The sequence below is a fragment of the Vicugna pacos genome, chromosome 14, assembly GCF_048564905.1.
Source record: "Vicugna pacos chromosome 14, VicPac4, whole genome shotgun sequence".
In the NCBI taxonomy this organism is placed as follows: domain Eukaryota; kingdom Metazoa; phylum Chordata; class Mammalia; order Artiodactyla; family Camelidae; genus Vicugna; species Vicugna pacos.
Window position 1 is genome coordinate 36,704,997 of NC_133000.1, and position 15,898 is coordinate 36,720,894.

Sequence of the window (15,898 nt, forward strand, 5' to 3'; positions counted from 1 at the left end):
TCAAAAGATGTAGAGTGGCAGATTGGCTAATAAAACTAGAATCTACAATATGTTGCATAAAGTAGACCAAATTTACAGTGAAGGACATATTGATTAAAAGTGAGAGAATGGAAAAAGATATTTTATGTAAATGGAAATGACAAGAAAGCAGGAATAGAAATAGAGATTTCAGAAAAACGGACTTTAAACCAAAGGTTGTAAAGAAAGATAAAGAAGGACACTATATAATGATTAAAAGAGTAATACAAAATGAGAATATTGCATTCATTAGCATATAAGCACCTATTATAGAAGCACTTAAATACATAAAACAAATAGTAATAGACCTAAAGGGGGAAATTGACAAAACACAAACACAGTAGTACACTTTAACACCTCATTATCATTATTGGACATATCTTCTAGACAGAAAATCAGTAAGGCAAAGGGAATACTAAATGCCACAATGAAACAGATGGAATTGGTTGATATTTTCAGGATGTTACATCCAAAAAAAAGGATATTCTTTTCAAGTGTGCATGGATCATTCTCTAAGATAGATCACATAAACTTGAGGCACAAAGAAGCTTCAACAAATTTAAGAGGATAGAAATTATTTCAAATATCTTTTCTGACAATGAGGCCATGAAACTATAAATCAACCACAGAAAAACAAAGGAGAAAAAAAAGCATGGAGATTAAAAATCATGCTCCTTAAAAAAAAAAAAGGTGGGCCATTGATTAAATCAAAGAAGAAATTAAGAAAATACCCTGACACAAATGACAATGAAAACACTACCACACAAAAACTTGGAATACAGTAAAAGTAGTCCTAAGAGAGAAGTTCATAGAGGTATAAAGGCTTCCTCAAGAAAGAAGAATATTCTCAAATAAAGAACCTAAACTATCACCTAAAAGAATAACACTGATGAACATAGATGCAAAAATCCTCATCAAAATCTTAGCCAACAGAATCCAACATCACATAAAAAAGATCATACACCATGATCAAGTTGGGTTCATCCCAGGAACACAAGGATGGTTCAACAGACACAAATCAATCAATGTAATTTACCACTTCAATAAGAAAAAGAACAAAAAACACATAATCATCTTATTAGATGCAGAAAAAGCATTTGATAAAGTTGAACATCCATTTATGAAGAAAACCCTCACCAAAGTAGGTATAGAGGGAACATAGCTTGACATAATAAAAGCTATTTGTGACAAACCTATAGCCATCAGAGTACTCAATGGTGAAAAACTGAAAACATTCCCACTAAAATCTGGGACAAGACAAGGTTATACACTCTCACCACTCCTATTGAATATAGTTTGGAAGTCCTAGCCACAGCAATCAGGCAAGAGAAAGAAATAAAAGGGATCCAAATTGGAAAAGAAGAGGTAAAATTGTCACTATAGGCAGACAACATGATATTATATATAGAAAACACTAAAAGCTTTACAAAAAAGCTACTAGAACTAGTAAAATAATTCAGCAAGGTAGCAGGATACAAGTTTAACATTCAGAAATTAGTGGCATTTCTGTACACTAAGGATGAAAAACAGGAAAAGAAAGGAAAGAAACAACTCCTTTAAAAATAACACCCAAAGTAATAAAATACCTAGGAATAAATCTAACTAAGATGGTGAAAGAATTATACATGGAGAAATGCAAAATGTTGATTAAGGAAATTAAAGAAGACTTAAAAAGTGGAAAGATACCCCATGCTCCTGGATTAGAAGAATCAATATTGGTTAAATGGCCATATTGCCCAAGACAATCTACAGATTTAATGCAATCCATACCAAATTACCTGGGACATATTTCACAGAACTAGAATAAATAATCCCCAAACTTATAAAGAATCACAAAATATCCAGAATTGCCAAAGCATTACTGAAGAAACAGAATGAGGCTGGAGGAGTAACCTTTCCAGACTTCAGACAATACTACACATCTACAATAATCAAAACAGCATGATATTGGTACAAAAATAGGCATATGGATCAGTGGAACAAAATAGAGGGCCCAGAAATGAACTCACAAACTTTTGTCACTTTATCTTTGACAAAGATGGCAAGAACATACCATGGAATAAAGACAGTCTCTTCAGAAAATGGTGCTGGGAAAACTGGACAGCAGTATGTAAATCAGTGAATTTAGAATATTCCCTTACACCATAAACAAAAATAAACTCAAAATGAATGAAAGACTTAGTCATAAGACAGGACACCATAAACATCTTAGAAGAAAACATAGGCAAAACATTGTCTCACATATATCTCAGCAATGTTTTCCTCAAGCAGTCTATCCAAGCAATAGAAAGAAAAGCAAAAATAAACAAATGGGCAAACTTTTACACAGCAAAGGGAATCATAAGCAAAACAAAACAACAACCTACAGAATGGGAGAAAATATTTGCAAAAGATGAAACTGACAAAGACTTTATTTCCAGTATACATAAACAGCTCATATGACTTAATGAGGAATAAAACCAAACAAAGTCAATCCAACCAAACACAAAAATGGGCAGAAGACCTAAACAAAAATTCTCCAGTGAAGATATATGAATGACCAATAGGTACATGAAAAACTGCTCAATATTACTAATTACCAGAGAAATGCAAATCAAGACTACAATGAGGTATCACATCATACCAGTCAGAATGGCCATCATTCAAAAGTCCACACATGATAAATGCTGGAGATGGTGTGGGGAAAAGCAGATCCTCTTACACTGTTGGCGGAAATGCAGTTTGGTGCAGCCATTGTGGAAAATTGTATGGAGTTACCTCAAAAGACTAAAAATAGACTGAACCATATGACCCAGCCATCCCACTCTTGGGTGTATATTCAGAAGGAACTCTAATTCTAAAGGACACCTGGACACCAATGTTCATAGCAGCACTATTTACAATAGCCAAGACATGGAAACAACCTAAATGTCACTGACAGATGACTAGATAAAAAAGTAGTGATATATTTTTACAACGGAATACTACTCAGACAGAAGCAAATGATAAAAGAATGCTATTTGCAACAACATGGATGTCCCTGGAGAATGTCATTCTATTTGAAGTAAGCCAGAAAGAGAAATAAAAATACCATATGACATCACTTATATGTGGAATCTAAAAAAAAAACAAGACAAATGAACGTATATAAAAGAGAAATGGACTTAAATAGACAAAATACAGACTTGTGGTTACCAGGGGAGAGGCTAAACTGAGAGTTTGAGATTTGCAAATACTGACTGGTATATGTAAAACAGATAGACAAGTTTATATTCTAAAGCACAGGGAAATATATTCAATACCTTATAATAGCTCATAGTGTAAAAAATAAGAAAATGAATATATGTATATTTATGTATGACTGAAGAATTACACTGTACACTATAAATTGACACAACATTGCAATCTGACTATACATCAATTTAAAAAAATATATATATATATCATACAAAAGAAGAAAAAGATAAAAATAAGAAAAATCTATAGTCAGCAAAAGGAAAGAAATAAAGATCAAGGAAAATAAATAATATAGAGATTAAAAAATAAGAAAAAAATAATCAAACCACAAGCTGATTTTTTGAAAGGGTAAGCAAAATTCACACACCTCTGTCCAAGCTCACCAAGAAGTAAAAGTAGAGGACACAAACAAAATAAGAAAGGAAAATGGAGAAATCTCAACCAATAATATGGATATACAAAGAAACATAAGAGAATCTATGAAAAACTGTATGGAAACAAGTTGGATGACTTTGTACAAGTGGACAATTTTCTGGAAACTTACAGTATATCAAGAATGAATCAAGAAGAAACAGACCACTTGAAAAGACTGATCACTAGTAATGAAACAGAATCAGCAGTGAAAAAAAAAACTTCCCTGCAAATAAAAGTCCAGGACTAGATGGTTTCACTGAGGAATTCTACAAAACATACAAATAAGAACTCATACTGATCTTTCTCAAACTCTTCCAAAAGATTGAAAAGAAGGGAATACTCCCAAATCATTCTATGAAGCAACCATCCATCATCCTGATACCAAAATAAAAGACACACTCTCAAAAAAAATTATAGACCAATAACATTGATGGACATAGATGCAAGAATCCTTTACAAAATTTTAGCAAACAGAATCCAAAAACACATAAAAAAATCATACAACATGATCAGGATGGATTCATCCAAGGGACACAAGGACATTTCAACATACACATATCAAATAATGTGGTAAACCACATCAACAAAAGAAAGGACAAAAATCACCTGGTCAGATCAATAGATGCAGAAAAAATATTTTGATAAAATACAACACCCATTTATGATAAAAACTCTTATCAGAGAAGATATAAATAAAACATATCTTAAAATAATAAAAGCCATTTTTGACAAACCCACAGTCAGCTTAATACTCAATGGTGATAAACTGAAAGCCTGTCCACTAAAATCTGAAACAAGACAAAGATGCCCTCTCTCATCAGTTCTATTCGACATAGTCTTGGAAGTCCTAGCCACAGCAATCATGCAAGAAAAATAAATAAAAGAGATCCAAATTGGAAAAGTAGAGGTAAAATTGTCACTATAGGCAGATGATATGATACTATATATAGAAACCACTAAAAGCTTTACACAAAAACTATTACAGCTGATAAAAGAATTCAACAAAGTAGCAGGATACAATATTAACACACAGAAATCAGTTGCATTTCCTTACACCAGCAATGAATTAGCAGTAAAAGAAAGCAAAGGGAATAATCCATTTTAAAATTGTACCCAAAACCATAAAATATTTAGGAATGAATCTGATGATGAAAGACATATATGGAGAACTACAAAATATTGATTAAGTACATAAAAGATGACTTAAAGGAATGGAAAAATCTCATGCTCTTGGATTGGAAGAATCAATATTGTTAAGATGGCCATAGTGCACAAGACACTCTACAGATTTATTACAATTCCTATCAAATTACCGAGGACATTTTTCACATATCCAGAACAAATAATCCTAATATTTATATGGAATCACAAAAGGCCCAGCATTGCCAAAGCAATATTGAAGAAAAAGAACGAAGCTGGAGAAATAATCTTCCTAGAGTTCTGGCCATACTACAGAGGTACACTAATCAAAACAGTGTGGTTTTGACATAAAACTAGACATACAGATCCATGGAACAGAATAGAGATACCAGAAATAAGCCCACAAAGGTCAATTAATCTTTCAAAAAGAGAGCAAGTATATACAGTGGAGGAAAATTGTGTTTTGAAAACTGGATAACAGCATGTAAATCAATGAAGTTAGAAAACTCCTTAACACTACACAAAATATATATTCAAAATGGCTTAAAGACTTAAATATAAGACAAGACATGATGGAACTCCTAGCAGAAAATATAGGAAAGCATTCTTTACCATAAGTCTTAGCAATGCTCTCCTAGGGCAGTTTACCCAGCAATAGAAATAAAAGCAAAAGTAAACAAATGGGACCTAATTAAACTTATAAACTTTTGCATAACAGAGGAAACCATAAGCAAAACAACAAGCTATGAAATGGGAGAAAATATTTGCAAAGATGTGACAAAGTTTAAATTTCAGAATATATAAATAGCTTATACAATTTAATAACAACAACAACAACAACAGGAAAACTCAATCCAAAAATGAGCAGAAGATGTAAACAAATTATTCTCCAATGAAGTCATACAAATGACCAATAGGCACATGAAAAAATTCTCAATATCACTAATTATCAGAGAAATGCAAATCAAAACTAAGATGTGGTATCATCTCACACCAGTCAGAATGGTCATCATTAAAAGTCCATAAACGATGAACGTTGGAGAGGGTGTGGAGAAAAGGGAACCTTCCTAAACTGTTGGGAATATTGTTTAAGGCAGACATCATTGAAAACAATATGGATATAACTAAAAAAAATTAAAAAATAGACTTACCACATCATCCAGCAATCTCAATCCTTGGCATATATCCAAATAGATCTCTACTTCAAAAAGATACATTCATCCCAATGTGCATAACAGCACCATATACAATAGCCAAGATATGGAAACAACCTAAAGTTCACCAACAGATGACTGGATAAAGAAGTTGTGGTATATTTATAGAATGGAATACTATTTAGCCATAGACCATAATGAAATAATGCCATTTACAGCAATATGGATGGGCCTGGAGATTGTCATTCTGGATGAAGTAAGCCAGAAAGAGAAAGAAAAATATATTATATCATCTGTATGTGGAATCTAAAATAAAGAAGAAAAAAAAAAGAGGCCACGAATGAACTCACCCACAAAACAGAAACAGACTGTCATAGTAAAAATTCTTAGTTACCGGGGTGGGAAGAAATAAATTTGGGAGTTTGAGATTTGCAAATATCAACCATTATGTTTGAAAATAGATTTAAAAAGGAACAAAATTATTTATAGCACATGGAACTATATTCAATATTTTTAATAACCTCTAATGAAAAAGAATCTGAAAATGAATATATGTATGTATATTCAGGACTGAAACATTGTGATGTCCATCAGAAACTGACACATTGTAACTGACTTTACTTCACTGAAAAAAAGAAAGGAACAAGGGAGAAAGGAAAGAAGAAAGAAAGAGAGGAAGAGAGAGAAAGAGAAAGAGAGACAGAGAGAAAGAAAGAAAGAAAGAAAAGAAAGAAAAGAAAGAGAGAAAGAAAGAAAGAAAGAAAGAAAGAAAGAAAGAAAGAAAGAAAGAAAGAAAGAAAGAAAGAAAGAAAGAAAGAAAGAAAGAAAGAAAGAAAGAAAGAAAGAAAGAAAGAAAGAAAGAAAGAAAGAAAGAAAGAAAGAAAGAAAGAAAGAAAGAAAGAAAGAAAGAAAGAAAGAAAGAAAGAAAGAAAGAAAGAAAGAAAGAAAGAAAGAAAGAAAGAAAGAAAGAAAGAAAAGGAAGGAAGGAAGGAAGGAAGGAAGGAAGGAAGGAAGGAAGGAAGGAAGGAAGGAAGAAAAGGAAAAAATTAGTTGGTTAAGCAACTATATGAGTCTATGATGTTGAAATTTTTCTTGATGATGGCCAGGACTTGATAGAGAGGAAAATTGAATCAAGTTATAAAGTTTTAAATAATTTTTTGGACATAAACAGATAAAAATCATTGATGTCTCAGGAAAATTATACAGGAGTGACATAGATGCCGTTCCAAAAACAGAGTTGTTGGTTTACTGGGTGTTTTTATAGGACAGTAAAGAGATAATTTTTTTTAAAAGAGCAGTGCACATAAGGAACTGTGATGCAATCTCTCTTTACATTAGGTTATGAGAAAAGAATCACACTCAAGAGAATGGCAGGAAAATCAATGTCTTATGAATAGAGCTACATTTTCAGTTCAATTAGTAGAGGCATGTGGAAATGTTGAATTTGCTAAATTTGGAATAACAGTTGCAAAAATCACACTATGAAGATGTGGAAAATTATGAAATTTTGATATTTTCATGTACTAAAACCTTATTAAGCCCCTATTATCTACTTATCCAAACTGGACAAACATTTATCTCTGTTGATTCTAAAGCACCATGAAAGCTCTTAAGGTCAAAAAATTAAACATTCTTCAAAACTAAATGTCAAAACATACAATTACCATCTGTTTGAATTTATCATCAATATTTTGTTGGATACTTAGTATTTTAAGAAAATGCTAATCAATTCCACTACTCTGAGAAAAGGAAACTTTCCCTTACACAATATAGATGGTTAGAAATACTGCTGACAGAAGTTTGCAGAATGTGAGCTGGCCTTGAGATGAGTTAAGGCTGTGGGACCCAAGACCACAATCAGAGCATGTTTGTAGTATACAGTAAATAATTGGTGTACACATGTGTCAATTATATAAAATTTAGAACAAAGAAAACAGAAGTACGCATATGCTAGAGATATTCTGTAAGCCTAATGAACAAAGAAATTCACATTGCACATGTGCTGGCAGAGAAAAAGCAGGACAGGTACATCATAGGTGCACACCACCCTGTGGCAATAGAATAAAGTGTTGTTAACCCCATTGTGTCTCCTGCTGAAGTCTGTCTGGCTGTACGGCAATTATTCATGCATTTTTTTCATTTTGGCCACTCACCTTCGAGAACCCCACATCAGCCTCCATTGGCTGACACATTACATTTTAAATAATTTATAAAAATATAACAAGTTAATTTTCCCAAAACAGATTTATATTTTCATGGATGATAATAGCTTTATTTTAAATAAGATTAAGAAACATCACACGATATTTTGTTTAGTAAAATAGATTTCTAATGCTTCACCAAATATTATCCTCTAATTTTATTCAAATTTTCTAGATAAAAAAACACTGTTCATTCTTTAGTTGATAAGGCATTATTTGTTAAGAAATGAGCAATGGCATCCCCCACAAGGTCACAAAGAAGCTTTTATCAGTAACAGCTCTTAGAGCACAGTTGGCAATCTGTGAATATTTACATTAGGAGAAATTGCACCAGATAATAATTATCTTATCACAGAAGAAAAGGTTAAAAGAAGCTTCTCCATTGGGTACCCATTGTGTGGGTAATTAAGTGTCTCCACAACTTCTTTCATTATTACATTCAATAATAGTTAAATCCTAGGGAATCTGGCTCTAAATCAGATGTGATTTGATGAGACAGAGAAATACAAGAACAAACAATTTTTATCTCTAGTTTTACTTGCTAAATTACTTAACTTGATAGACAATGATAAACACTTTTTATATCTTCTAGTTACCTACTATTGTCCAAAGAATAAAGGTGTTGAGTAGAAGCACTAACTTGTATCTTGTGCATTACAGAAAATATATTAGGATATCTAAAACAATGTTTTCTTTTGAAAATGTATTGAAAGTTATTCGTGAGGATAATTATTAAAAGCAATTAATTTCTGACACATTTAGGTGATATTTGGATATTTTGAGTAAAAAATTCTTCTGTATTAATTTAGCCCTTGAATGTCTCTCAAATAAAATTATATACATTCTCTCTTTCAGATTATTAAAATAAAATTTCTTTAACAAACTACTAATACAGGTTAGTATTAGTCACCTGAGAAGCATTGAAAAATACTGCATTTAATTCAACTAAAATTTGTCTAGAAAAATTTAAAGAAATGCCAGTAACATTTTAAAATTATACAGAAAAATAAAGGGCTTGATGCTTCAGTTTCTTGCAAAAGGTATTGCCTTATTACATACATTATTACTAGTTCCTCCCTTCTCTCTTCATAAACTGTCACTTCAGAACTCATGCTTCAGTAATCTGAGAACATTCTGTAGGCACAGATTGTGCCTGCTCATGCATTTACTTATTAATTTAATAAATGTAAAGTAGCTATTATTCCCCAGGCACACCTCTAGGCACAAGATATGCATTGGAGATAAACATAGGATACAATTATTTAAATGAGAAAATTAGAGTGCCATATCGATGGTCAGAAAAGACTTAAAATTTTATCCCACTACACTCAATTCTAGAAATTAAGGCATATCATTTCTTCATACTATTGCATTTTAGAAAGCAATACATTCACAGATTAGGCTTCTATCCACATTCATAAAACATTTTATTAAAAAAGTATCTCCAAAATTTTGTCTCTCACAGTTTCCAGTTTCTCATGTTAAGTGAACAGTACAGAAATAAATTTCTGCAGACTTTCTAGTGATATATAGTAGTGTATGAGGAAAAAAATTTTTTTTAAATGAGGAGTCAGGGAATTTTAGATTGAGTAACCAGTGTGATAATAGGAGAGCTGTGATTATATCAGGGAAGTTGTAACATGATTCAAAGACAAAATGATTAACTAGATAAAATGCTGTTGATAATTTGAATAATGACAAAGAGATGACACTGGCAGATCAAGCTGTCTTTAAACTTGACAAGAAAAATTTCAAAAAAAGTCAAAATCAGAATTACTGATGGAAGTTGAGAAGTAAATCCAAAATGAATATTTATTTTAAGAAGTTTTGATAAAATAAGAAACACATAAGAAACATATATGGGGCATAGCCAGAAATAAAGATGGGTCTTTATTTTTAAGGTTAGAAAACATTTGAGCAGGGGTCTTAATATAAAGTTCATGAACAGAATTCATAAATTTTGTGGAATTGAAAGGGGGAAATGTTCATGCTTATTTTCATTGAGTTCTAATCAAATTCAGTATTTCATTATTATTGAACAGGAAACACTCAAGTTATATAAAGTTATAAAATTCATTCAATCAGTTTCCCCTAATGCAAAAATTTTATATTGACACAATAATTTTATCACAACAACCAAAACTTAGTACATTACTATTAACTAAATTGCAAAGTTCAATACTGATTTCAAGTTTTTATATTAATGTTCCTTTGCTGTTCATGATCCAGACCAAGAGATCACTTTAGTCAGCCACATCTCCTTAGCTTTTTCTGGTCTGTGACAGATTCTCAGTCTTAGTTTTTCATGACTTTGACAATTTGGAGGAGTACTACTGGTCAGATATTTTGTATACGTTTTCTTAATTTGCTCTTGTTAAATAATCTTCTGGTATTTCACTGCTTCAAACTCATCTTTATTTTTTCTTGTTGCAGCCTAATATCAGCTATTTCTCCAAGATATGCTAATTATTTTATGGGAAAAGATCTGTGTTTTGGATGTGCTAATTGCTATTAGGGTATCACTGCTTCTAAACTGTCTCAGCAGACAGAGCTTGAAAATATATGTATGTATACTAATCCATATATATATACATAAAACTAATATGTGTGTTTGTGTATATATATATATTTTCACAAGATTATCTTTGTTTTTCCCTTTTCTTATCTTGTAATTTTATATCAATATAATTGCTTTCCTTTGTAATCTCATGTGTTCTTATTTTAGCCAATTATTATTATTTTTTTCTTTTTCAAAAGGGATCCCTGGGCAAGACTGTCAAAGATAATCACAGTATAGAAGGTTAATAACTTCAGGTATTAGAACATATTTTCATGTTAATAAGAAAAATCCAATATAAAAACACCAAAAAAAAAATGTAATAAAGAGGCATATACAAAATCAAATATCTGGGGTAAAAATAAATGACATGATCTGGAACATACCTGAAGGAGTAAAACTGAACAGGACACTGTGGGACCCTCCCAGGTACTAAAACTTTTCCAAGTCCCTTGTTTCTTGTTAGTAGGAAAAAAGGTTAACCCTCTAGACCTTCCCTGAGTTCCAAAGGACAGGCTCAAATAGTTTTTAGTTAGAGTGAGGGAATGCAGTAACAGAGGAAAGAGAGTCAAGAAACAATAGTGCAGAATTCACCTTTGAAGCCATGTAGTCCTTAACTATTGTTTTTGGAAGTTTTAAAATTACTGATACCAAACATTTAGAGAAGAGTTAACACCTGTTCTTCTGAAACTATTCCAAAATCTTGCAGATGAAGGATCACTTCCAAAGTCATTCTATGAGGCCAACATCACCATGACACCAAAACCAGACAGATATATCACAAATGAAAAAGAAAGAAAATTAGAGGCCAAAATCACATATAAATATAGATGCAAGAATTCTCAACAAAATACTAACAGATCAATTCCAACAATGCATTGAAAGTATCATACACCATAATCAAGTGAGATTTATCCCAGAGATGCAAGGAATTTTCAATATCCACAAGTCAATCAATGTGATACATCACATTAACTAACTGAAGAATAAAAACCATATAATCATCTCAGTAGATTCAGAAAAATACTTTGGATAAAATTCAACATCAATTAATGATAAAAATACGCTCCAGAAAGTGGGCATAGATGGAACAAACCTCAACATAATAAAGGCCATTTATGATAAACCCACAACTAACATCATACTTAATGGGGAAGAGTAGAAAGCATTTTCTCTAAGATCAGAAACGAGACAAGGAAACCCACCCTCTCCACTTTAATTCAACATAGCTTTTAAAGTTCTTGCTAGAGAAATCAGGAAGTAAAAGAAAAAAAGAAATCCAGGTTGGAAATGAAGAAGTAAAACTGTCACTGTTTGCAGATGACACAATATTATACATAGAAAACTATAATCAAGCAACCAGAAAACTACCTGAACTCATCAATGAATTTGGTAAATTTGCAGGATACAAAATTAATATAAGAAATCAGCTGCATTTCTATACATTAACAACAAAGTAGCAAAAAAGAAATTAAGGAAACAATACAATTTATCATTGCACCAAAAAGAATAAAATACCTAGGAATAAACCTACCAAAAGAGACAAAAAAAACCTGTACTCTAAAAACTTTAAGACACTGATGAGAGAAATTGAAGACCACATAAACAAATGGAAAGGTATGCCTTGTTTTTGAATTGGAAGAATCAACATTGTTAAAATGTCCATACTACCAATGGCAACATACATATTCAATGCAATCCCTACCAAATTACTAATGACATTTTTCACAGAGCTGGAAGAAAAAATGTTAAAATTTCTATAAAAACACAAAAGATCCCAAATAGCCAAAACAATTTTGAAAAAGAACAGAGCTGGGGGAACAATGGTTCCTGTCTTCAGACTGTACTACAAAGCTACAATAATCAAAATAGTATGGTATTGTCATAAAAACAGGCACATAGATCAATGGGACCGGATAGAAAGCCCAGAAATAAACCCACACACTTATGGTCAATTAATCTATAACAAAGGAGGCAAGAATTTACAATGGAAAAAAGAAAATCTCTTCAATAATTGGTGCTGGGAAAACTGGACAACTATCGGTAAAAGATTGAAATTAGAACATAATCTAACACCAAATACAAAAATAAACTCAAAATGGAGTAAAGACTTAAATGTAAGATCAGATACTATAAAACTCCTAGAGGAACACATATATAGAACACTCTTGGACATAAATCACAATATATATTTTTGAACCAGCCCCTGGGGTAATGGAAATAAAAGCAAAAATAAGTAGGACCTAATTAAATTTGCAAGCTGTTGCACAGCTAAGGATGCCATCAATAAAATGAAAGATAGCCCACAGACTAAGAGTAAATATTTGCAAATGATGTGACCAACAAGAGAATAATTTCCAAGATATACAAACATCTCATACAGCTTTACAAAAAACCAAAAACTTAATCAAATAATAGACAGGAGACCTAAAATTACATCTCTCCAAAGAAGACATACAGGTGGCCAGCAAGCACATGAAGATGCTTAACATCACTAATTGTTAGAGAAATACACATCAAAACTACAATGAGATATCACCTCACACCAGTCAGAATGGCCATAATTAACGTCTATAAGTGATGAATTCTGGATGAGGTGTGGAGGAAAAAGAACCCTTCTATGCTGTTGATGGGACTTTAAATTAATGCAGCCACTTTGGGGAACTATACAGAGATTTCTTAAAAAAAAAACCCTACAAATAATTACCTTATGATCCAGTAATCCCACTCCTGGTCATATATCCACAGAAAACTATAATTCAAAATGCACATGAACCCCAATGTTCATAGCAGCAGAATTTATTATATGCAATACATGGAAACAGCCCAAATATATCCACTGACAGATGACTGGATAAAGAAGATATATATAATATTACTCAGTCATACAAAATGATAAAATAATGTCATTTGTAACAACATGGCTGGACCTGGAGATTGTCCTTCTAAATGAAGTTAGTCAGAAAGAGAAAGAAAAATATCATATAATAGCATTTATATGTGAAATCTTAAAAATAAGACACAAATTATCTTATCTACAAAAAAGACAAGCTCACAGACATAGAGGGTGAACTTATGGTTAGCAGGAAAAAAAAGGGAGCGGAAAGTGATAAATTAGGTTTTTGTAAATTGTACCTCTTGGGGAGTGATGGAAATGTTAGTTGTCTTGGTTGTCATAGTGGTTTCACTGGTGTATATACATGTATCAAAATTCATCAAATTGTACATTTGAAATATGTGTAGTTTACTATATAGGAAGCATACCACAATAAAATTGTTAAGAAAAAGTAAATGAAGAAAGAAAAGAAACAATAGGGCAGCAATGGAGCAGCGTCCTGGTTCCTCCTCAAGGAATATACAGAACAATCTGATGCATAACTTTTGAGTTCTTTTGAAGGAACTAAAAGCCCCATTCAGGTGGGGGATGGTAACTTCAGGCTAAGCTGAAGCATCTTGACCCCTGACTGGTTGTTTCAGACAGCTGATAACTGAGATTCCTGGGTCACCATCTTTTCATCTCACCATCAACCAGTCAGAGGAATATCACATACCCTGCAGTCCTCCCTCAAAATTTGCCTATAAAAATTCTCCTATGAAAACCATCTAGGAGTTTGGGTCTTTTGAATTTGAGTAGTCTATATATTTATTTATTTATTTTTGTATGGGATTGCAATAAATGTTTCTGTGCTCCAAATTTCAAAATCAGGCACAGGAAATTGCATTCATCAGCAGGAATTAAAGCAAGGACTTTTATACTGTGGCATAGAGAAAGAAATAATTTTGAAAAAATTGTGTAGTTTTTTGAAGAAAGATATAAGATGAAGTTTTTCACCAGGCATAGAATTGGAGAGGTACCTTGGAGATTTGAGAAGTGAGTAAATAACTTGAAATCATTTCCTCAGGAAAGATTTTAAAATTAAAGTATATTTGGATTTCCTTGCAATTTTGAGAACCCATTAATTTTATTAGAAATGAGTCAACAATTATTTGTAAGGTTGTGTGTGTTTTGTAATATTCATCTTATGAGAAAAATAGATCAAATATATGAGGGATTTCCATTTAAGTATGCTTGAAAGAAGGGCAAGGCAATTGAGTCTTTTTTCAAAAATAATTAAACTGTATTTCAGTGGAACATATAAATAATAAGGAGGGCCATTAATGTGGTTGTAAAAAAGATGAAAAATTGATTCAATTGAAATATTAGAATAAATATGATGAAAATACTGACAGTGGTAGTCAGAAATTGGGAGAATTGAAACTAAGCTTTAGATAGTTGTGTTGTTTTTAATGAGAAGTTAGCACAATTAAGATGATACAGCTTGATTTTCTTGAAAGTTTTGTTTCCTGAACATGATGACTAAAGTGATGGTGAATGAAAAGTGACCAGGATGCTGACAAATGACAATAACAAGGTGTAGGTATTTTTACTAGAATTGAACTGGCTTTAAAAATACTGGTTTTATAAAGAGTGATGTAAGAAAAATATTTCTTCCAAGCAGTATTAGAAAATCAGAGAATAGATTTCCTGCCTAAGTACATTAGTAAGAACAGATGAAGAGCACAGGCTATATCTTGCTTTAAAAGAATAAAACATCTTGAATTTTAGGAGAAAATTCCATTGATAAAAAGAGGGAATGGTTGATTTCTCAAAAGTTTTGATATTATTTGATCAGTAGCACTGAAAACAGAATGATTAGATGCAACAGTAACCATCTTGCTGATGCAAATATAAAAGTTGTTGAGGGAAATTTAATAATGTCTTAAAATCTGTTTTAAAATATACAGGATTCATGGTAACACAGGTTCTTGCTTAAGTAAAATGAAGAGCATTAAACATGACTCTGAACAGAAACTGGTGGGGTAGAGAAATTAATTGAACAATTTCTTTGTTTTACAAAATAAAATTTTAGAGGATTAATGCCTGTTAACAAAAAATTTAGAAACAGAGAACTGATTGAAACAAAAAAAGTATTTATTTGGGGTTTGTTAGAACTGCAGCCTCGGACACAGTTTCAAGAAGTACTTGAAGTGTGTTCTGTCAGACTAGAAAGTGGGAGAGGCTTATGAAAGCAAAAATCACAAAGTTACAGTTACAGTTTATGTTTATCAAGAATTATAATTGGAGTTGGGTGTTTTTTAAATCACTATTGGTTGGGGTCCAAAATGTTTGCATAATTGTGGAGACTTTGAGGCCATGA